This window comes from Rhopilema esculentum, chromosome 7 (genome assembly GCF_057945365.1).
Source record: "Rhopilema esculentum isolate cy_ngs chromosome 7, ASM5794536v1, whole genome shotgun sequence".
Classification (NCBI taxonomy): domain Eukaryota; kingdom Metazoa; phylum Cnidaria; class Scyphozoa; order Rhizostomeae; family Rhizostomatidae; genus Rhopilema; species Rhopilema esculentum.
In genome coordinates, this window is record NC_142821.1 from 13,080,433 (window position 1) to 13,103,827 (window position 23,395).

The window sequence follows — 23,395 nt, forward strand, 5'->3', positions numbered from 1 at the left end:
TTTCATCAATTGGCAAGAAAACAATGATTTTCACATTTTCACAGTTGCAATCATTCAAGTCCATATTGTTGATATGACTGGCTAACTACAATGTTAACTAGGAGCTAGCTAACATTGTATGTAGTTGGTTGCTTTTCCATAGTTTAAGTAGTTTAAACCTTGTACTAGACTGTTTTATTTATGATTGTTAATCAAATATACACAGACTGCGAAGCCTTCAACGTGTTGTGTTTTTGTGTTCTTCTGTTCTTGCTTTTTTGCTTGCCTGTTTAGTAGTCAGTCATTTCTAGCTACCCCTCTTTATGTGCTCAAAAATTCAAAGCTTATTTTCAACTTCAGACAACTGCTGGCTGACTCACAACTTGTTTCTGCAGCCTCTGAGTTGTAAATAGCCAAAATGGTAGTTCATACTTACCTGACGGGGAAGACAATGTGATCAAGAAGGCGTAGCGGCCGGTCACGCTTTTTCGAGCTCCTCGTGCTATCAGCGGTTTTTACTGTTTCTAGCATCTTGCGGTTCTTAATTTATATATTAACTAAGCTTTAAAGCCTTTAGTACTCATTACGAACTCTTTCTAGTGGAAATTGCTTCCAATGTACCATTTATTTGGGGAGATATTGATGAACCAAAGATGAGACCTATATCATTCGCTGAGAAGTTGAAACAAGGAAATGCCAAAATGACCGCAAGTGATTTAGCAGCCAGAGCAAAATTTGAAACGAGTGCAGATATCAACTTCAAGGAAATTATTGGATACTTCCACGAATTTTTTAACAATCCAAACTGCATACAACAGCTGATGCCCCTTGCTGCCCTCCCAGGAAGGCGAAAATGGAATATCATTTTTTCAAAACCACCAATGGTGGATAAAGTACTCGACTCGCTAGTTAAGTTTCCATCCTTGGCCGCTGACGATCCTGGTATCTCTTTCACTCCTATACGTAGAAGAGCGCTGTTGATCACAATTCCTGATGCATCGCCAGATGTCTCCGACAACGAAATTGGAAATGCCTTGTCAAGACATGGAACTGTAACCCGTGTATGGAAACAAACATGGGAAGGATTCCCGAATATTTTTAATGGAAAAAGGCTTGTTACAATCTTCCCTTCTGGAGGTACTGAGTTGCCTCCATTTATAATTATTCGAAACAAGAAATTTCTCTTTCATACCGGGGCAAGCCTGTGTTCTGTAATATTTGCATGTCAGATACTCACAGAACATCAGATTGCCCCTCTCGGAACGTCAGTCACTGCTATCTTTGTGGCTCCACAGAGCATAACAAGAAAGATTGTCAAAAATTCGTCCCTCTAAAATGGGCCCGGGGTAGGAGATATAGTGGAAAAATTGAGCCAGAGGATGAAATGCCACAACCTCATGAAAATACGAGCGAGGATCAGAGCGAAGAAAACTGTACTACATCAGCAAAAATAGCGGACGAAACCATTACCGATGAAGCCCCTCTTGCCACGACGACCACTACAACCCCTGAACCCCCTCACCCGATTGAAGATGAAAACATTACGGAAAGCATCGACGCAAACCAGGATCAAAAACCTAAACCCCAAAGAACACAAAAACCTTCCTCAACAGCCAAGAAAACAAAAAGCCCGGACGACTATGCACCCTTCACAAGGAAACCTGTAAAAAGACCAGTTCATTCAACCCCGTAAAAAGACCGTTTCTCGTAAAAAACCGCTGGTGAGAACAATTATTGAAATTTATCCTATTCCTACCATTTAGTTTTATTTTTTCTCATAGCTTGTGTTGTGAGTATCAACGTGAATGGGTTGAACGACCCCCGTCGCTCGGATTCTATCTTACATCACCTTTATAGCCTTAAGCCTGATATTTTATTCTTGCAAGAAACCCACCTTAATCCCGTTAATGTTAACAATGTATTTTCCCAATGGCCTGGCACTTCCTTTCATTCCTTTGGTAAAGATAATAGAAAGAGTGTCTCTATTCTAATTTATGATCGATTGAAAACCACAATCCATTCACGTCATACTTCCGACACAGGCCATCTAATTGTTCTCGACCTTTCAATCGATGACAATAGATTGATCTTGGGCAACGTTTACGCTCCCACAGGCGGTCTTGACGGCATTGCAAATCGTAAGGAAATTTTTAATGAACTCTCTAAGGTGTTAGAAAATTTTTCTCCACACTTTCCCATAATCTTAGGAGGTGATTTTAACTGTCTTTTAGATCCTTTGGATCGCTCTAGCCCCGTAAATTATGTTGAAAAAACTGCTAATAATTTAAAAGCACAATTTAAAAGTTCTGTCTTCTTATGCCTTAGAAGATATCTGGCGTTTACAAAACCCCTCTGCTAAGGAATTTACTTTCTCTAGTTCCCGTGGTTCGTTTAGTCGAATTGATAAATTTTACACTTCAAGGAATTTTCGCGACATTTTTAATAAACCTCGCATCGATCCCTTTCCCCACTCTGATCATGATAGGACTTCTCTTACCCTCAATTTCTCAGCCCCTAAACGTGGGCCAGGTATATGGAAATTAAATACTTCTATTTTGAAAGAGCAAGAATTCATCAGCTCCATTAATAAATTTATCACCGACTGGGAAAAATCTCGAGAGTCTTTCCCCTCATTAACCGAATGGTGGGAACACAGCAAAAACACTTTTGTTGACATTGCCAAAACATATTCAAGAAACCGAAAGAAACAATTTATCCGCAAAAAATCTAAACTACTCAAACAACTCAGAAATGCGAAAAGAAAGGCAGAGAGTTCAGGGGACCCCCGATTTCAGAAGCTTTACAAAAACATAAGCAACGAAGTAAAATCCCTGGAAGCCTCCAAAGCTAAATGCTAAATGGTCCGAACAAGACGAAAAAGTCACAAAATATTTCTGCTCCCTTGAAAAGAAACGACAAAGCGACCGTACAATGAAATCAATTAAAGCCTGGTTTCCATTAAATTTTAGAACAATCGGGGACAGTCTGCGCCAGTCTGCGTTGTGCTCCCGTTCCTTCCCGATTTACTGGAAACACTTTCTTACGATCCTTACGATTGTCTGGGACCGTCTGCGAGCACAGATCGTAATGGTCGGTAAAGTTGAACTGAGTTCAACTTTCCCGATCATTACAACTGTCCCGATCCTTCCCGATCCACAAAAAAATTAATGGAAATACTCATCGCAGACAGTCTGCGATCATCGCAGACGTTCCCTTGTTCAATTTTGCTCACGTGAGCCAGATAAGCCAATTAGAAAGATAACCTCTGCTTCCGGATGAGGCCAAAATTGAAAATGGCGAATGGCGGTGCATCCATGGCGGAAGAACAAGAAATCAATAATGAAATGCTTATGAATTGTGTGCAACATTACCAAGTGATATACGACAAGAGCTGCAAGGACTTCAAGATTCCGTTGAAAAAAAGGAATGCATGGAAGGAGATAAGCCAGAAATTAGGAATTGATATTGCAGAAGCCCAAAAAAGATACAACAACATTCGAACGACATTTTCAAAGTATGCCAAACGTTTAAAATGTGTCAGATCAGGCTCAGGTCGCAGCGATGTACCAGAGTTAAGAAGTGATATGGAATATTTACGGTGGCTGATGAATCATATTAAGCACAGACCAAGCACAACAAACTTCAAGCGGAGAACAAATGACGTTATCAATGCCATGTCTGAGATCACAGAAGACTCTGCCGATGATGATGAAAAAGAAACAACAAAGACTGATGATGAATTTCTAAACACAATGCATAGCATGCAAAAAGCAATGACTGATACAGTATCTCCAGAGCAAGAATCATTTGATGATGACAAACATTTTTGTTTAAGTCTCCTTGGTCCAATGAGATCTTTAGAGCCAAGATATAAATCAATGGCAAAGCTTCAAATAATGAAAGTTTTTAATGACATTGAATGGCACAAAGATTCACAACAGAAAGCTCATTACCAACAGGTACCTGGTGCTGGTAATATTAATTATCAAATGAATAAAGCAAGCATGTCTCAACAATATTATAGGCCCCGTAAACAGCCACAAAACTTCAACATGAAAACTAATGCCCCAGGAAGTTATTCACAAGAAATGCAAATGCAAGAAAACAGGCAAAATGAATATCCAACCACATCATTAACTATTCTATAAGAACATAAACTCATACAACAATTCAGCAATATTTGAGATGATCAACAATTTTGACTTACTCGCACACTTTTATTTCAATAAACTGTTGCTCTTAAAGTGTTAAATACATTCTGTGAAGTTTTAGATTTTTCATCCAATAACAAATTTCTATTTTGCAGTTAGTTCTCAGAAAATATGAATTTTTCTTCATTTCTATAATCTCAGAAAAAATATAATTTCTTATTTCCAACAGCTTTTAAAAACCTCCCAGTAGTCACAGTTACAGTTTAACTACTGAATAATTAAAAAAAATTACTTGACTTTCTTGTGAATTTCAGAAATGCAAATGTTTAATCAGAATACTCAATGATGCAAATAATGAAAGAAAACAAACTTTTTGAACTGGATGTATAGTTTTTATTAAAATTTAAATTGTTGGATCAATGAAATACAGTAAAAACCCACATATAAAAACCCAGATTTTTGAATTCAGCTGGTGCTGGTTCTTAGTGATAAAGCATTTTAGCAACACCTCAAGGGATTGGTGGATTAAAGTTTGCATGAATGTGCCTTCCCATGTTTTTGGGAATCAATGTTGTGTTGAATTAGAGTATTGAATTAAAGCTTTAAATGTTTCCATCAAGAAATAGTGAAATTTCAGGCTGCAGGTTTGTAAAAATGGATGGTTCTTATATGCAGATTCTGTATATATAATTGATCTCTGTATATATAATTGTTACAGTGTGATGACATATTTAGTAGTTAACAGTTTGTGGAAGTTGAAGGCAGTGTTGCTCCAGTACTGGTAACATGTTTTACTTGTCAGGAAACAGAACCAGATACACTGTTAAAATAGGTCATGAAATTTTCTCTCATAGCTTTTGCATCAGCCTTATAATTATTGCTCCCTGCTCTGCCAATGTTTTTTAAGGCAGAAGTTTCATCTGAAGTTTTACATCTCCAACTGCTAGGAATTATTTCCCCCGTCTCATCTTCAGCATCAACAAATCCAGCTGGCACATAAAAGGCATTATCAGTCTGCAATAAGTAATTATGAAGGTAGATACATGCTTTCATTATTCCTTCCACTGTAGTAGTACTGGCACGTATTGGCCTTCGAAAAATCCTCCACCTTGCAGCCAATATTCCAAAAGCATTTTCAATTGTCCGTCTGCATCTGGAGAGCCGGTAATTGTAAATCAGTTTCTCCTCACTAAGAATCTTGCCAGAGTATGGTTTCATCAACCGTTCTTTTAATGGAAAGATTTCATCAGAAATGATGACATAAGGAAGAGTATTACCATTAACAACTGCTGGATCTGGAATATCTATGATTCTGTTTTCAAATGCAATCCCCATCTCAGATTGATTGAAAATTGATGCATCATTATCCCCCACATAGCTGCCTATGTCCACAAGGGTGAAGCCGTAATTAGCATCACACATTGCCATTAGCACCAAGCTATGAAACCCCTTGTAATTATAATAACTGGACCCTCTATTTTTAGGGCATTCCATAGCCACATGTTTGCCGTCTAATGCCCCCAAACAATGTGGGAAGTTCCACTGTGATTCAAAATCATCTGCAATCTTTTTCCATTCCTCTTTTGACTCTGGTGCACTCAAATATGTGTCACTGAGTGCATTCCAAATTCCACAGCAAGTATCTCTTATGATATTGCTAATAGTTGCCCTTCCCACTCTAAAATTGAATGCTTGTGACTGCTGCGAGTCACCTGTTGCTAAATACCTGAGAGTGATAACTATTCTTTCTGCTACTGGTATTGGTACTCGGCTATTGCATTTTTTCTTTGCTATTAATGGGCCGACAAGCTGGATAAGATGTTCCAATCTTTCTGGTGACATTCTCAGCCATCTATAGTAGAAAAGACATTGAAAATTTTATTGTCATATAAATAATTTAGGGAACTACTCATAGGAGTGCTCAGGCTGGGGGTACATGCCATAAACCGAAAAAATCATTTCTAGCATAATTAATTTTTCTGAAGCTATACACGGCTACTGTAAAATGCAGGTCCCGCAGGTCCTGCATGTCCGGTAAAATGCAGGTCCCATTGGAAATCGATGGCATGCTACAGCGACCAATGGGCTCAGCAAGGCTTCGGCCCGCTTTGTTTATTTTAAGTATGGAGGAACCGGGAGGTACAGCAGTGCCGATCATTCTGCTAGGCCCGTTGTTGTCAAAAACCAGCGAGGAATGAATTCATAAACTTTAAAGATATAAAAAGGTGGGCAGTAATATCTTTTTCTCATTTTTCTGAGGTTATTAAATTCTGGGAGGTTTCAGTAGTAGTGGCCACACTATACACTGCCCCTAAGAAAATCTTTGGACATTTTTGAAGTCGATGGTGATTATGTTATGTAATCTGATACGATAATGTTTCTTATTTTAGCAAAAAATAATCAATGAATAAAGGGCACGAAAATGATGCGCTTTTGCTCCAGTACATTCATGCTATGCTAGAATTTTCAATTCGTTGAAAGAAGAGACAAAAACATATGCTGAATTTTAGAGTTCTAACTATTTTTTATTGATAGATGTTGTTATTATCACAAACCTGTAAATAGTTTGACTGTGCTGGGGATTTGTTTTTGACTAAGATATTGCATTTTCTACGGCGTATTCTTTTCTTGTTAATTTTATGCTGTCAGTTTTGGAAAAATCTAGACTGCCATATTTGTAAATAAGAAATTGTAATAGTATTTTGATTTTATTTGTCTGGTCATGCCATAAATGTGGTAACCCTTTTCACGAGTTTAACCTCTAAAACTAGTAAAATTATTTGTGGATTCCACACTATAAGAGTATACCATTTGAAACTTTTGGTTCTGAAATACCCTTAAGATTCATAAAGTCTCGACAACAACCAACCCCCCCCCCCCCCAATACCCATTCTGAAGATTATGTAACTTAATTTCGGAAAAAATCTTGCATGTTTTTAGCAATTTTTGCAGCATAAAATTGAAAATATTGATTTTCATGAGTAGGCTTCAATAAGCTGGGCTTTCAGGGATTGTTCAATTCCCAATAATTACATGACAGGCCAATTGTGAAATATATAAAATCTTTGGGTTAGCCACTCGAGTAATGAACAAGTGTCTATATGCAAGGTTTCGGCTTTCTTTGAATCATATTATCACTCAGTGACAGAATGCAGTCATAGAACAGCTTCCATCCTCTCATCTTCTCAGTTTATCCCGTTCTCCAATCCGACTGCCACAAGGAAAGCTGAAAGTTAAGTTTAATTTTCTTCCCAATGATAGTCCAGTGGTATTTTTGCCTCTTGGGTCACGGGGAGGCTCGTTCATGAATAGATAGTAAGAGTAAGCAGAACAACACGGAGCAACAGCGCGCGCTGTAGAACTAAAGCCATATCTTTGGAAGAAAGCGCCTTTCCCTGCTGCCGCAGCTCACAACTGCTGCTGCATGCTGCTGAGTGGCCATGTGAAGCCGAGTAACTCATTCACTAACTCACTCACCTCGACGACGTTCTTCAACATCCACAGATTGATTACTTTGCTGCTGGAGTGAGGGAGCAGGCAGGCAGGCAGGCAACAGGCAAAAAACTGAGCGCTTCCCAAGCAACGAGGCAGACTTGTGGAGAGTCTGAACTGAAGACATGAGACTGGGTATCGCTTCTCGGCCTTTTGGCTAAGATCAAGTGTAACCCATAAGTGCTGCACCCAACAAGTAGAGGACGTATGCTTGGGTGCTCTTTCACGGAGGAGCATCCATAACTCTACTGAGGGGTAAAGATGGCCGAGAAGCTTGCCCCAGGGGATGCTATTCCCCCTGGTCGCAAAGATCAAGAGTTATTTTTTGAGAAAAATTCCGATTCAGATTTGTCGCCAGAGGATGAAGCTGAGATGCTATGCCTACATAAAGAACGTTTGAGAAAGTTCCCACATTCGTCGCAGGAAGATCGCCGCCCGTACACAAAAGCCAGAAACCCAGAAGTGCCACGCAACTCTAGTGTAGTAGTTAAGGAAACTTTTAGTTACTCTTCCCGTGCTGCTGCTGCTACTGCTTTAGCCATTTACATTGGAAGATCGGGAGGGTTACGTGACAATCCTCCAAATGGCAGACACAGACCTAGATCGGTTTGTATCCATACGCCTAATGCCACGATAGTACCCTCAGCATTGATCAACAAACTGGCTGAAGCTGACATCCAGCCGAGTCACCTCCATCGCCTCCCAAATGGAGATTTAGAAATTACTTTCCAGACGCTGAAAGATAAAGAAAGGTTTTTCAGCCTACCTTATGTCCACCTGCCCAGAAGAAACTGGGAACCCGGAATGCAAAACCCGCCACCAGTCTGGGTGAGGATTTCACACAAACCCGCTGAGCTGCTCCTTGACGTTCTGGTAAGGAGATTTGAGGGTTTCGGAAGGGTCCTGTTTGCCAGAGAAAACTCAGACCCTGGTACAGATATCCTGAACTGTGGGGTAACGCTAAAAATGATCCTTTCTGAACCTGTGCCCAGTTTTGTACACCTTGGCCCATACTGTTTAGCGGTGTGTCACTATGGCCAACCGCAAACATGCCGCAAATGCGACAGTCATGGCCACATTGCTGCCCAGTGCAGCATCAAAAGGTGCTACAACTGTGGCTCGACAGGGCACATCAATGCTGACTGTAAGGAAGACAGTCGCTGCCAGGGATGTGGGTCCACTGAACACCATATTGTCCAGTGCGATACCTCTTGGGTTTCCAAGGCAGACACAGACCCAGATGAACCCTCATCAGACCTCTCCTCATCAGATGATGACGACAACGACCAAGAGCAGATGCTTGATACCGATGCTGCCTTGGCTCCAGTGGCAACCCCCGACACCCAGGACTGCAAGGCCGCCCACATAGCAACATCAGAGACGGACCCAGATGAGGGACCAACTGCCTCCACTGAAGAACCACCCAGTGCTGAACCGTCATCAGCCTGGGCTGACGAAACTGACGAAACGTACCGAAAATCGCCTAGTTGCTGCCTCCGAGGGGTCGGCCAGCTCTCAGGACTCCTTCTCACTACTCGAAAATGGCCAGCCCAGAAAGAACTGGTATGAAACACCAACGCCTTCAACAGATGGTATGCACTCTCCTCTAAATTCTTCTTCTCCTCATCCACTTTTCTCTAAACGCTCTGTCGACGCAGACGTCCCTGCAGCTTCAAAGAGGTCCTTCCAGGACGACAATGTCTCTGACATTTCCGCTGTGCGAAGGCCCTCTACGAAAAAGAAGCCAAAGGGGCATTCAGCTCGGCAACCTGCCCCTTCTTCATGACCAATGATTTTGGGACTTCCCTTCCCCAGTGAGCGATGGCAGCCATTGATATATTATCAATAAATGTACATGGACTTAGAGATCGTACCAAGTGCTCCAACATAGTAGACTGGCTCAAACATAGGAAAGAATCTGTTGTCTTTTTACAAGAAACCTATTTCTCCGTGCCTGAGGATTCAAACTTCCTCAAATCCATCTGGAAAGGCTCTATTTTTTCGTCTTTTGGAGGAACACATAGCAGAGGTGCTACTACCCTCATCAAGGGGTCCTTGTCCATTAAACGCCCCAAAGTCACTCACGATAACTGTGGCCGATGGATCAATGTTTGCTTAGAAGTTAGTGATTCAAAACTTCAGCTTCTAAACATCTACGCACCATGTCCTATAGGCGAAAGAGCTGCCTTTTTCGAAACGCTGCCAGCTCACATAAGTGGGGGAGTTCCAACAATCATTGGGGGTGATTTTAATTGTATTTCAAATCTTTATCTTGACAAAATAGGCGGTGACAGCCAAGCAGGTTCCACTGCCCTCAAAGCTCTAACTGATCTTCTAAAGGACTTCAACCTAAGTGATATTTTTCGTTCAATGCACCCTTCTGCCCGCAAGTTTACCTGGACAAATTCAAAAGTATCATCTAGACTAGATAAGTTCTACGTTTCTCCTGATATCTTAGCCAATACCAAACACTGTGAGATAACAGTGTTCCCCTTTTCCGACCATGACGCCCCGTTTCTGTCCTTTAAACTGCCAAATTCGCAACCCCGTGGCAGAGGTACCTGGAAATTCAATACTAGCCTCCTAGAAAATGAAGAATTTACCTGTAATATGAAACATTTTTTGAAATTTTGGGTTAGTCGCAAAAAAGACTTTGCAGGCAAACTACACATTTGGTGGGATATTGGTAAAATGAAAATAAGAAACAGATGCAAAAAGTTTTCCAAACGTTTAGCAAAAGGAAAGAGAGAGAAACGCACGACTTTGGAAGAAAAGCTCCAACAGGCAACAATTTCTCTGGATCAAAAAGAAAAAGAAACTGTTCCCCTGATTAGACGAGAAACTGAAGAACTCGATCTTAATAATATTAATGGTGCACGTATTAGAGCAAAAGCCCTAGAATACCAATCCAATGAGAAATCTTCACGCTATTTTTTCAGCCTTGAAAATTCACGTCAGTCTAAAAAAGTGATCCGTAAGTTAAAAACACCAGATGGTGGGGTAATACAGGATAGTAGGGACCTGCTTGGCTGCATTGCTTACTTCTACGAATCCCTCTATTCCCCGGAATCCATTGATGATGAAAAACAGAATGCCCTTTTGAATACTATCGATCGTTTTGTCCCCGAAAACTTTAAATTGTTACTTGATGAACCACTTTCCGCAGACGAATGTCACAAAGCCCTCACCAACATGAAATCTGACAAATCGCCCGGCTCTGATGGGCTACCAGCAGAATTTTAGAATTTCTTCTGGGATGAAATTGGCGAAGCCTTAGTAGAAGTACTAAACTTTTGTTTTACTAAAGGACTCCTCACTGAATCCATGCGGTTAGCTATAATCTCCCTCATAAACTGGAGACCAATTTCACTACTTAATGTCGATTACAAAATTGGCTCCAAAGCCTTTGCGAATAGACTGCAACTGATCCTTCTATCCATTTTAAATAGTGACCAAACCTGCTCTATACCAGGCAGGTCTATATTTGAAAATCTCATGTTAGCAAGAGACTCTATTGATTACTGCCAAGAGAAAAAACTCCCCCTTGCATTAATTAAAATTGACCAAGAAAAAGCTTTTGACCGTGTCAACTAGGACTTTCTTCTAAAAGTCTTGGAAAGAATGAATTTCGGCCCAAAATTCATGTGTTTTGTGAAAACCATGTATACCAATGTTTCTTGCCAAATTAGCAACAACGGCCATCTTTCTAGGAAAGTAACCCTCAAATGTGGGGTAAGACAAGGCTGCCCATTGTCACCGCTATTATATGGCATAGTAGCGGAGACCCTGGGCAACCTCATCCGTCAAAATCTCAAAATTGACGGCCTCCGCCTACCAGGTTCACGAAAAGAAGTCAAAATTTCCCAATATGCAGATGACACCACCCTATTTCTAAGAAATAATTTTTCCGTCGAAGAAGCCATAGCCACTATAAAATTGTACGAATTAGGTTCCGGATCAAAGGTGAATTATGATATCGGCAAGTCCTGCGGAAAGTGGTTCAACAAGCCCCCATATATTTCCGCTTCTCCGTCTTCCCCTTAAAAATGGACCGTCAGTGCTCTCGAAATACTAGGTCTCGAATTTGGCACTCAAACAGCCCTTGAAAGCTGTTGGGTAAAACGGGTAGAAAAATTGACAAACAGGCTTGAAGCCTGGAAACACCGATCCCTTTCGTTAAAAGAAAAAACCCTCATTGTAAATACAATTGCTCTTTCTGGCCTCGTCTTTGTAGGAACAATCTACCATCTCCCTACTGCTATAGAAAAACAAGTTAACCGAGCTATTTTTCAATTTATCTGGGCTGGCAAAAATGAGCTGGTCAGCAGAAAGACAATGTTCCAACCCCCAGATAAAGGTGGTCAAGGTGTAGTTGATATACACCTGAAAACAAACGCCCTACACCTGTAGTTTCTTCAGTCAATTATTGATATCAACTATGACTCCCCTTGGGTTTATTTTGCCCGCTAAAATATCGGTTTTCAACTTTTCAAGTACTTTCCAACTGCAAAATTTCTCCGTTCCAATTTGTTTCCTCATGCTTTAAGACCATCTCCACATTACACTCGTCTTCTTTCTTTGTGCAATTTGTATAAAGTTGTTGTTGTTTTGTTAAGTGCCGCGGGCACACCTGTTTATAGTATTAACGGCAGCATTCTCGCCTCGGTCTACTCCGACATATTGCCGGCCCTGGCATGGAATGCTGCCCTCGCGAAGCCACGACAGTGGCAAATCCCATAGGAGCACGTTCGCTCCCACCCCTCCCAAGGCCCTGAAAACGATGTCTTATGGAAAATTTATTATCGGGTCCTGAAAACAGCAAGTTACTTGAAAAGTTAGGGTCTGAATATCCCCGAAAATTGTGACCAATGTCACCAAATCGAAGACATTAATCATGTCTTCATAGACTGCCCAATTGCTATTGCAGTCTTCGCGTCCCTGCAGCCGATTTTCGAACAGCTGCTCGGCACATTTTCTGTGGTCCCCTCCCTCATCATATTCTTAGAATTCCCTAATGGCATAAACCGAAATGCCAAAACTATCTGCCGTTGCCTACTAAAAGCCACTCTGCATTCCATATGGATGCACAGATGTGATCGCCGCCTTGAAAAGAAGGCCCCCAACCCTCTAGGTGTTGTTTCTTCTATAAAGGCCAGTATTCGAAACCGAATTATGTTTACTTTGTCCTCTCCTTCCCTATTTGCTAAAGAATTCCCCATATGGGCTCATAAGGATGTCCTATGCAGCTACCAAAATGGTACGCTTTCACTCAACATTTAGTGATTTACTTATCCTCTGTATCGTAACAACCTCTTTTACCTGTCTAACTCTTTATTATACTGTCGTAAACAAAAACAGGAAAATTTTCTGCCTGAAGTTTTTTCCTGTAGTCTCTGTAACTTCCATTAAACGATTAGCGTTATATTGTCAGTAGTACCTAATGTTTGATTTGTCAGTTAATTGTGTCATTCTCAATAATTTTTTTGTAATTTCAATAACCCCCAACTTTTTTTGTCTCTGTATTTTGTCAAGTAATCAGTATATTGTGAAGTAAAATTTTGTAGCCAAAGGGGAACTTTGCACAAAAGGGGCAGTTGTCTCCCTTTAAATTGTTACGTTGTTTGTAAATGATTATGAATACGCCCTGTCCCTACTGGGTCATCAGAGGGGAGGAATTGGAAAAAAAGTATCTGTTCTTATCAGCTTATTATCTGATATGCGCCCAAGGGCGCTCAAATATTAAGCCGATTTTTGGAACTAGCTTGTCGGCATGAGGCTTGCCTCACCGCGAGCACGGGTTGCCCTGGCATTGCAGTACAGCCATGGGTGGCCCAGCCCCTTTTCATCAATTGGCAAGAAAACAACGATTTTCACATTTTCACAGTTGCAATCATTCAAGTCCATATTGTTGATATGACTGGCTAACTAACTACAATGTTAACTAGGAGCTAGGTAACATTGTATGTAGTTGGTTGCTTTTCCATAGTAGTTAAGTAGTTTAAACCTTGTACTAGACATAGTTTTATTTATGATTGTTAATCAAATATACACAGACTGCGAAGCCTTCAACGTGTTGTGTTTTTGTGTTCTTCTGATCTTGCCTTTTTGCCTGCCTGCCTGCCTGCCTGTTTAGTAGTCAGTCATTTCTAGCTACCCCTCTTTGTGTGCTCAAAAATTCAAGGCTTATTTTCAATTTCAGACGACTGCTGGCTGACGCACGACTTATCGAGCAAGATGCAAGATTAGTTTTTCTTCACGTAAGGGATGGTGAGTACATCAGTTTTATATTTCAGTATATTTCAGTACTTGATCATCTTCCTCGTCAGACTGAACATTCTTCACTCAATATTCAACATATCGATCTATTCAGAGACTACTGAAACAGCCTTCCCACATGTGTCAGCTTGTTTCTGCAGCCGCTGAGTTGTCAATAGCCAAAATGGTAGTTCATACTTACCTGACGGGGAAGACAACGTGCTGCTTGAACGTGATCAAGAAGGCGCCGCGGCTGGTCAGCTACCACTGTTTGAAGCGTATCTTCGTTTTTAACAGGTTTTAGGTTAGTTCTTAGTCGTTAACTTTATAATTTAGTTAACAGGACTCATTGTGAATAAATTTCTTATCAAATTGTGCGAAATGGCTTCTAATATTGTTCAATCGATATGGGGAGACATTGAAGAGGATTCAAAAGTACGGCCATTGTCCTTCAATGAAAAGCTGAAACAAGGAAATGCCAAGATGACATCGAATGATCTAGCAGCAAGAGCAGCAAAATTTGAAACTCCCGACTCAATTGACTTCAAAGAAATTATTACCTTTTTTCATGAAGAATTTAAAGATTCAAATTGCATACAGCAACTTATGCCGCTTGCAGCCCTGCCTGGTAAACAGAAATGGAATGTCATTTTCTCGAAGCCGTCTATGGTAGACAAAGTAATAGAATCTCTGGTAAAACTCCCATCACTGCCTGCTGACGACCCTGGTATTGTTTTTACACCAGTTAGAAGGAGAGCATTGCTGATAACTATACCCGATGCCACACCAGACATCTCAGACAACGAAATTGGTAATGCCTTGTCAAGACACGGAACGGTTACTCGAGTCTGGAAACAAACATGGGAGGGATTCCCGAACATCTTTAATGGTAAAAGGCTGCTGACCATCTTTCCTTCAGGGGGCACTGAGTTGCCCCCCTTCATTAATATCCGGAACAAAAAAATTTCACTTTCCTATAGGGGCAAACCCGTGTTCTGTAATATCTGTATGTCAGATACCCACAGAACATCGGATTGCCCCTCAAGGCATGTTAGTCATTGCTACCTTTGTGGATCAACAGAACACAGCAAAAAAGATTGCGAGCAGTTTGTTCCCTTCAGAAGAGCTAAAGGAAGACGCTACAGCGGCGAAATAGAAGATCACTCAGAAGATGAAGGTACAGAACAAGCCGAAAATAACAGTGAAATTGCAGAGCCAGTAACCCTTCCAAATATTATCAAGGATCAAGAGGACCACCCTCCAATTGCGCCTCCAACAACAGATGTAGAAGCACGTCCAAAGCCCATGTTAGAAGACGGAGCAAATGATACCTTAACCCCCAAACCAAAGCCACAAAGACAACAAAAACCCTCTGCCACATCCAGGACCAAAACACCAGATGATTACGCCCCCTTCTCTTGAAAAAAAACTAAAAGACCTGTCCCTTCTACCCCGTTCATTAGTAGTTTTATTTTGATTTTATTTTCTATCATGGCTTGTGTTGTGAGTATCAACGTGAATGGGTTGAACGACCCCCGTCGCTCGGATTCAATCTTACGTCACCTTAAGCCTGATATTTTATTCTTGCAATAAACCCACCTTAATCCCGTTAATGTTAACAATGTATTTTCCCAATGGCCCGGCACTTCCTTTCATTTCTTTGGTAAAGATAATAGAAAGGGTGTCTCTATTCTAATTTCTGATAGATTGAAAACCACAATCCATTCACGCCATACATACGACATAAATCTCGACCTTTCAATTGATGACAATAGATTGATCTTGGGCAACGTTTACGCTCCCACAGGCGGCCTCGACGGCATTGCAAATCGTAAGGAATTTTTTAATGAACTCTCTAAGGTGTTAGATAATTTTTCTCAAGACTTTCCTATAATTTTAGGAGGTGATTTTAACTGTGTTTTAGATCCTTTGGATCGCTCTAGCCCCGTAAATTATGTTGAAAAAACTGCTAATAAATTAAAAGCAGTTTTGTCTTCTTATGCCTTAGAAGATATCTGGCGTATCCAAAACCCCTCCTCTAAGGAATTTACTTTCTCTAGTTCCTGTGGTTTGTTTAGTCTAATTGATAAATTTTACACTTCAAGGAATTTTCGCGACATTTTTAATAAACCCCGCATCGATCCCTTTCCTCACTCTGATCATGATAGGATTTCTCTTTCCCTCAACTTCTCAGCCCCTAAACGCGGGCCAGGTATATGGAAATTAAACACTTGCATTTTGAAAGAGCAAGAATTCATCAACTCCATTAATAAATTTATCACAGACTGGGAAAAATCTCAAGAGTCTTTCACCTCATTAACCGAATGGTGGGAACACGGCAAGAACACTTTTGTTGACATTGCAAAAACATATTCCAGAGACCGAAAGAAACAATTTCTCCGCAAAAAATCTAAACTTCTCAAACAACTCAGAAATGCGAAAAGAAAGGCAGAGAGTTCAGGGGACCCCCGATTTCAGAAGCTTTACAAAAACATAAGCAACGAAGTAAAATCCCTGGAAGCCTCTGAAGCTGAAGAGGTGAAAATTAGGTCAAAAGCTAAATGGTCCGAACAAGACGAAAAAGTCACAAAATATTTCTGCTCCCTTGAAAAGAAACGACAAAGCGACCGTACAATGAAATCAATTAAAGATAAACATGATAATTCCATCTCTGACCCGACTGAAATAGTGAATGTAGTCAAACAATTTTATGCTTCTCTCTATAAAGAAGAGCCAGTCGACTCAAACCTTCAGGACACTCTTTTACAAAAAATAAGTAAACGTCTTTCAGAAACTGAGAAAAAGTCTGCCCCCTCTCTGCCCTTCTTTACGTGCTCATTGCTGAGGTGTTTGCCGCCAATGTTCGCTGTGACCCCGCAATTAAGGGTGTTACTGTCGGTAAAACTGAATTTAACATTATACAATACGCAGACGATACTACCCTTCTTCTTCAAGGTAACCAATCTTTACTCGCAATTGAAAATCACATAGCGAACTATGAAAAAGCCTCTGGTGCTAAAATAAACAAAGATAAAAGCGAAGGCCTCTGGCTTGGTAGCTTTAAAAACCGCCCCGATTCCCCTCTAGGTTTTAACTGGAAAAAGAAAACCCTCAAAACCCTTGGCCTCTATTTCGGTACTGAAGACACAAATAAACTGAACTGGGAACCTAAAGTTTCTAAATTTATTAAAACATTAGATCTTTGGAAGTCGTGTGACTTGACATTTAGGGGGAAGGCCGTTGTCGTTAATCAGCTTGCAAGCTCTGCACTCTGGTATACAGCTTCGGTTTTCCCAATACCCCAATGGGCAGTCAAACAACTTAATGAAAAACTTTGGCATTTCTTTTTTAACGGCAAACGACCACCGATCCCTAGATCTCAAGCTAAACTACCTTATCAAGAAGGTGGCCTCAATATTCTTGATATAGAGAAAAAATGTAACAGCCTCCTTTTATCATGGCTAGCCAAACTTTTTGCCCCCGAACAAACAGGCAAATGCAAAGTCCTTTTCGACCATTTCTTAGGAAAATACAAAAACCTGAAAATCGGAAAAAATATTCTTAAATGCTATTTACAGTCCCGCGAAATAAACAAACTACCTCCCTTCTATAAACACACCCTCCGTGTGTATCTCGCTATTACTAATGATCATAATAGACCTCTAGATAACATGTTTGAAATCTTCAACGAACCTCTCTTACTGAATCCTAAAATCATGAAAGATAGTCTACCTCTCAACCCCTACTGGGTGGATGCAGGAATTACCTTATTACGAGATATTACCTACGAGTTTTCCCCTGGTTTTCTCCCTGAACTCGCTATCAATGAATTAGTTGGTAGTAAATTTAAGCCTAAAGACCTTTTTTCCATTTTATCATGCCTTCCCCTTGAATGGAAAAATTTCATTCGTTCCAATTCTGCCCCTAAAGATTGCTTTTCTATTAATTTCACTCCCCCTATTAAAGACATTTAAAAGCCGCTTTATAAATTATCTTCTAAAGACTTTTATCTCGCATCTCTTATGCCCTCTATTGATGTTTCTTCCCAAAAGTTTCGTGTTTATTGGGAAAAGAAATTCTCGAATCTTGACTGGAAATTTATATTGAATTCGATATTTACTAGAGATTCCGACTGTAAATCTTGCGACCTGCAATGGAAAATAATCCAACTCGCTATTCCCACTGCCGATCGTTTAGCTAGGCACAAAATTATCGACAATCCTTTGTGCCCCCGCTGTAATAACCATAATGAAACTACGCTGCATCTTTTTATGCATTGCCGTCTAGTTTTGCTTCTGTGGGACACCTTCCTTTCGCATATTAAAAATCTTGATTTAGACTTAAATTCAGATTCTTTAGAACAATTTATTGTCATTGGTTTTGCTAGCATTAAAATTTCTCCATTTACTCGCCTCCAATTGCCCTCCGTGATATAGCTCTCCTTGCTATTTGGTCTTCTAGAAATAAACTCGTTTTCGATAATGAATCTATCGACCCCTCTGAAATTTTTACCGCTAAACTCCGCTCGAAAATAAAAGAAGAGTTTTTTCTTGTTAAATCCTCGTTCGCTGGTCTTTTTAATTTTAAAACCACTTGGTGTCGCAACAACGTTTTAGCTTCGGTTGTTGACGATAAACTTTTTATCCATTGTTAACCCCCCGATAGTATAACTTGACCGCTCTCTTCAACATCTGAGCAATATCGCACTCAGTGTTTTCCGAGACACTGAAGATTAACACATCTATTAAATGACACTTGAACATAATAATCCTCCCCGCCGTTTACACAAAGATCGGATACCTCCCTTTGTGATTAATTTGGCTGTCTGGCTTTCGCAAACATTGATTAAAACGCATCACGTCATTCTAGAATTGGCGAGCTCGCTGCCTTGTTTCGAATTTACTAGAATGAAGAAAAAGCCCTTTCGAATAACTATACCCCATAGTCATACATTATTGTATTGATGAACCCCCACTTGTATATACACCCAGTCTTCGCATGAGCTGTAAATTTTTGGACTGGTTTATATTTTAATTGCATCAATAATATTCATTTATAAATAATATTTTTCTCTCATGCGTGTATCTTATATATTGTAACATTAACGTCATTTATAATTGTATATCACTTAAATTTATACCTCCTTATATTTATACTTCTGTTTTCTATTCGTAAATTAATTTTATTATCATCACACTTGTTAACTGCATAATAACCTTCAAATTAAACAATTGTGAACACTTTCATTGTGAAATTAATTATATTAACTTTGTATGTAATAAATTGTAAATACTTGTTTTTTCAATTACACGGGCGCTGGCATTTGCCAGGCTCAACGGAAAAAAAAAGTGATCAAGAAGGCGTTTCTTCCAGGGTGAGGCCCTTCTATTGCAGTTCTGTTGGGCTGACCCCTGCGATTACCCCAAACGTGGGTAACTCGACCGTACAATTTCTGGTAGTGGGGAGCTGCGTTCGCGCTAGTCCCCTCACAATTGTCTAAAGAATCCAGCCAACCCAAGCAGAATCCCACAAGCAGTGCCTCAAATAAAGCCGCCCATTGCGCCTTCTTGATCACTCTCAATATACAATATACAATATACAATAGAGGTAGATTGTTATACAAAGACTTGTCATTGTTTGCTTTGCCTTTGTCTGCCTTAACCTTGTTCGTCGTCTGCCGTAGTAATGTTGTCTTAAATATGATCCTTTCAAGCAGGACAATCATCGTTTCTGAAATGTTATGGCTTTAGCATGCCTATCTTGTAGCATTTGATAAAAAAGGCTCAACACAAGCAAGTTCAACACAGAAAAAAATCTTCCTGTCCAAATATACATACTTTGCAACTTTCAGAGCAGCATGTTGCAAATCTCAAGCAAACCTATCTTCAATTCAAATTCAAATTCAAATTCAAATTCGAATTCATTCAATGCATCAAAATATGTTATAAAAGTTTGTCTATAATTATACTAAATAGCAATAGTCAAGTAGCAATGATAAGAGCTTCATTGAGTCAGTTAGCATTTGAGAATTAGAAACTTGGTAAAATCAATTGACATAGTGAGAGTAAAAAAATTCTGGCAAAAATTGAGGCAAGGATTACTGTATTATTGAAAGAAGATTTTTGGCTCTATGGAAATCTGCATGGCCTATTTTTCACAATTCCAAATCAAGTACTTTTTCTAAAATCATTCTAATAGCCATTTGCAGGGACGATTGCAAAACAGAGTTTTGTTTTTTATTTCCCTTACATGGTTTCATGGTTGGTTCTAATTGTTGGAGTGGCAAGATGCTTTTTGGTTGCTTAGCGGGTTAGATATCCATGTCAAGAAATCTAACTTCCAGCCAATCTGACCATTACTGGGGATGAGCTGCCTGCACTTGAACGATTCTTGGCAACCCCTTCCCCCCCCCCAATACCCATTCTGAAGATTATGTCACTTAATTTTCGAAAAAATCTTGAATGTTTTTGCAATTTTTGCAACATGAAATTCAAAATATTGATTTTTGTGACGTAAGCTTCAATAAGCTGGGCTTTCAGGGATTGTTCAATTCCCAATAATTACATCACAGGCCAATTGTGAAAGTGCCTTCGATGGATACCAAAGTAACTTGTAAGAAAGAAAAATTTGCTGCTGGAGTGAAGGAGCAGGCAGGCAGCAGGCAAAAAGGCTGAGCACTCCGCAAGCAACGAGGCAGACTTGTGGACAGTCTGAACTGAAGACATGAGACTGGGTATCGCTTCTCAGCCTTTTGGCTAAGATCGCCCCAACACTAAGAGGATTCATGTATAGACGCCCTTGAGACTCTGTATATAGGGTCTCTTCAGGGGGCGTCTCTAACTCTTTTGAGGGGGAATTATGGCAGAGAGGATGGCTCCGATTCGGAGCCAAGATTAGGATCCCACATATTTTTCAAGGGACTCCGTTCCTTTAACTGCAGAGCAGATCACGTTACCCACATGTGAGGAGAACGACTTTACTTCGGATGGAGAGACAACTGATGAAGCAACAGAAAGAAACCAATTAGAAAACCATCAACGAGAATTGAGAAAGACCCTACCGCCCGTATCTTCCAGGAAGAAGAATTCCGGAAGCAGAGCAAATGTAAGTAGCCGCCCGTACATTTCCATGCAAAATATATATCAACCTCCTTGCAGCTATGCAGCTCTGGCGGGTGCCGCTACCGTCGCTGAGTTGATTGTGGGGAGGTCTGGAGACCTCCGCAGCAACCCCCCAATGGGAAGAGCAAGGCCAAGGACCCTCTGCATCCACTTTGCGAATCAGGTGATTGACTGCAGGGCCTTCATTAGGAAACTAGCCGATCATGACCTGAAGCCGACACATCATCAGAAGCTTCCAAATGGGGAACTGGAGGTCACCTTTGCATTGCTGGGGGACAAGGATTGGTTTCTCGGTCTGCCATTTGTCCACCATCCACAGCAGCCTTGGACACCTGGTCTCCAGCACCCTCCACCAGTATGGGTACATATTTTTTGCGTTCCCGCAGAGTTGCTACCAGCGATTGTGGAGAAGAGGATGGAGCAATTTGGCCGTGTCCTGTTTGCCAGGGAGAACATCTACCCTGATACAGAGATTGCCAATTGCGTAATGACCCTAAAAATGGTCATTAAAGATGCCATACCCAGCTATGTACACCTGGGGCCAAACTGTTTACCCGTTCGACATGAGGCCCAGCCAATGACATGTCGAAAATGTGACAGTAGGAACCACTTTGCAGCCAACTGCTCTGTAAAAAGATGCTACAACTGCAGGTCCAGTGGCCACATTAATGCGGACTGTCCTGAAAACAGTCGTTGTCTGGGTTGTGGGTCGCCTGATCACCACATTGTTCAGTGCGATGCCTCATGGACCTCTGAGGTAAATAGGCACACCGACTCCTCCTCTGCATCATCAGATGACTAGGATGACAACATCTCCATCCCGGAGATGCCAACTAACACAACCATGGCCTACGATAGAGCTTTGGCAATCTGACAACAATAGTGGTTGCCGACCAGGCTCCTACAACCCAGGATCACCACACCTTGGATGTAGAAACGCCTAATTGGTACGAGACCATGGAGCTCTCAGCCAGTAATACCAGTGCTGATCTGGTCCCAAAATTGAAAGCTGCCACCCAAGTTCCTCCATCGTCACAGGGAGAGACGACGCTGTTGGCAACAAACAGCCACCCATTTGCTGCCCCCAGCACATCCGCAAGTGCCGCTGACCCCACCTTGGAGGCCAAGGGCCAAGCTGTCAAAAACTGGTTTGATCCACCAACCCTAGATGGTATGAACTCTTCTTCAATTTATTCTTCTCCTCTTCTAACCCCCCAACGCTCTGTCGAGGCTGGCACCCCAGTGGCTTCAAAGATGTGTCTCTGTTATTTCCCCTGTGCAAAGGCCCTCTACCAAAAAGAAGTCAAAGGGTCGTTCAGCTCGGCAACCTACCCCTTCTTAATTACCGATGATTTTGGAACCCCTCTCCCTCATGGCAGCTATTAACATATTATTATCAAATGTCCACGGACTCAGGGACCTTACTAAGTGCTCCAACATAGTAGACTGGATCAGAAACAGGAAGGCATCTGTTTTTTTTCCGCAAGAAACCTACTTTAGAGAGCCCAACGATTCTAGAAATCCATCTGGATAGGGTCAATCTATTCTTCTTTTGGAGGAATGCATAGCAGAGGTGTTACTACACTCATTAAAGAGTCCTTGTCCACCAAACACCACAAGGTCACTAATGACCACTGTGGCCAATGGGTCAACGTTATCTTAGACAGCAACATTTCAAAGCTTCAGCTTTTAAATATCTATGCGCTATGCTCAAATGGCGAAAGAACTGCCTTTTTTCAAACGCTGCCCCCATACATCAGGGGGGGAGTTCCAACAATCATCAGAGGTGATTTTAATTGTATCTCTAAACTTTTTCTCGATAGACTAAGCGGTGACAGCCAAGCTGGCCCAACTGCCATAGAAGCTCTAACTGACCTTCTAAGGGAATTCAACCTGATTGATATCTTTCGTTCAATGCACCCTTCTGCCCGCAAGTTTACCTGGACTTATTCAAAAGTTGCATCTAAACTAGATAAATTCTATGCTTCTTCTGAAATTCTAGCTAATACCAAACATTGTAAAATAACAGTATTGCCTTTCTCTGATAATGACGCTCGGTTTCTGCCCCTCAAATTACCAAACTCTTCACCTCAAGGCAGAGGTACCTAGAAATTCAACACCAGCCTCCTCGTAAATGAAGAGTTCCTTTTAACATGAAATATTTCTTTGAAATTTTGGTTTTCTCACAAAAAAGACCCAGCAGGTAAGTTACATATTTGGTGGGATATAGGAAAAATAAAAATAAGAAACCGATGCAAAAAATTTTGAAAACGCATTGCTAAGGAAAAGAGAGAAAACGGACAGCCCTGGAAGACAAACTGCAAAAAGCAACAATTTCAACTAACGAAAGCGAAGAAGAAACTGTTCTCTTCATTAGGAAAGAAATCACAAAATTAG

At 40.8% G+C, this 23,395-nt stretch overlaps 2 non-coding genes and 1 pseudogene across 2 annotated transcripts; all 3 read left to right on the forward strand.

Moving 5' to 3' along the window:
* The first annotated feature begins 7,759 nt into the window (after positions 1-7,759).
* Positions 7,760-7,939, forward strand: LOC148960019 (U2 spliceosomal RNA). The gene has a single exon (XR_016143905.1). It is a non-coding gene; the product is annotated as a U2 spliceosomal RNA (small nuclear RNA).
* A 5,323-nt stretch (positions 7,940-13,262) lies between these two features.
* Positions 13,263-13,462, forward strand: LOC148960020 (U2 spliceosomal RNA; annotated as a pseudogene).
* A 5,743-nt stretch (positions 13,463-19,205) lies between these two features.
* Positions 19,206-19,364, forward strand: LOC135692982 (U1 spliceosomal RNA). Its single transcript, XR_010516904.2, has one exon. It is a non-coding gene; the product is annotated as a U1 spliceosomal RNA (small nuclear RNA).
* The last annotated feature ends 4,031 nt before the right edge of the window (positions 19,365-23,395 follow it).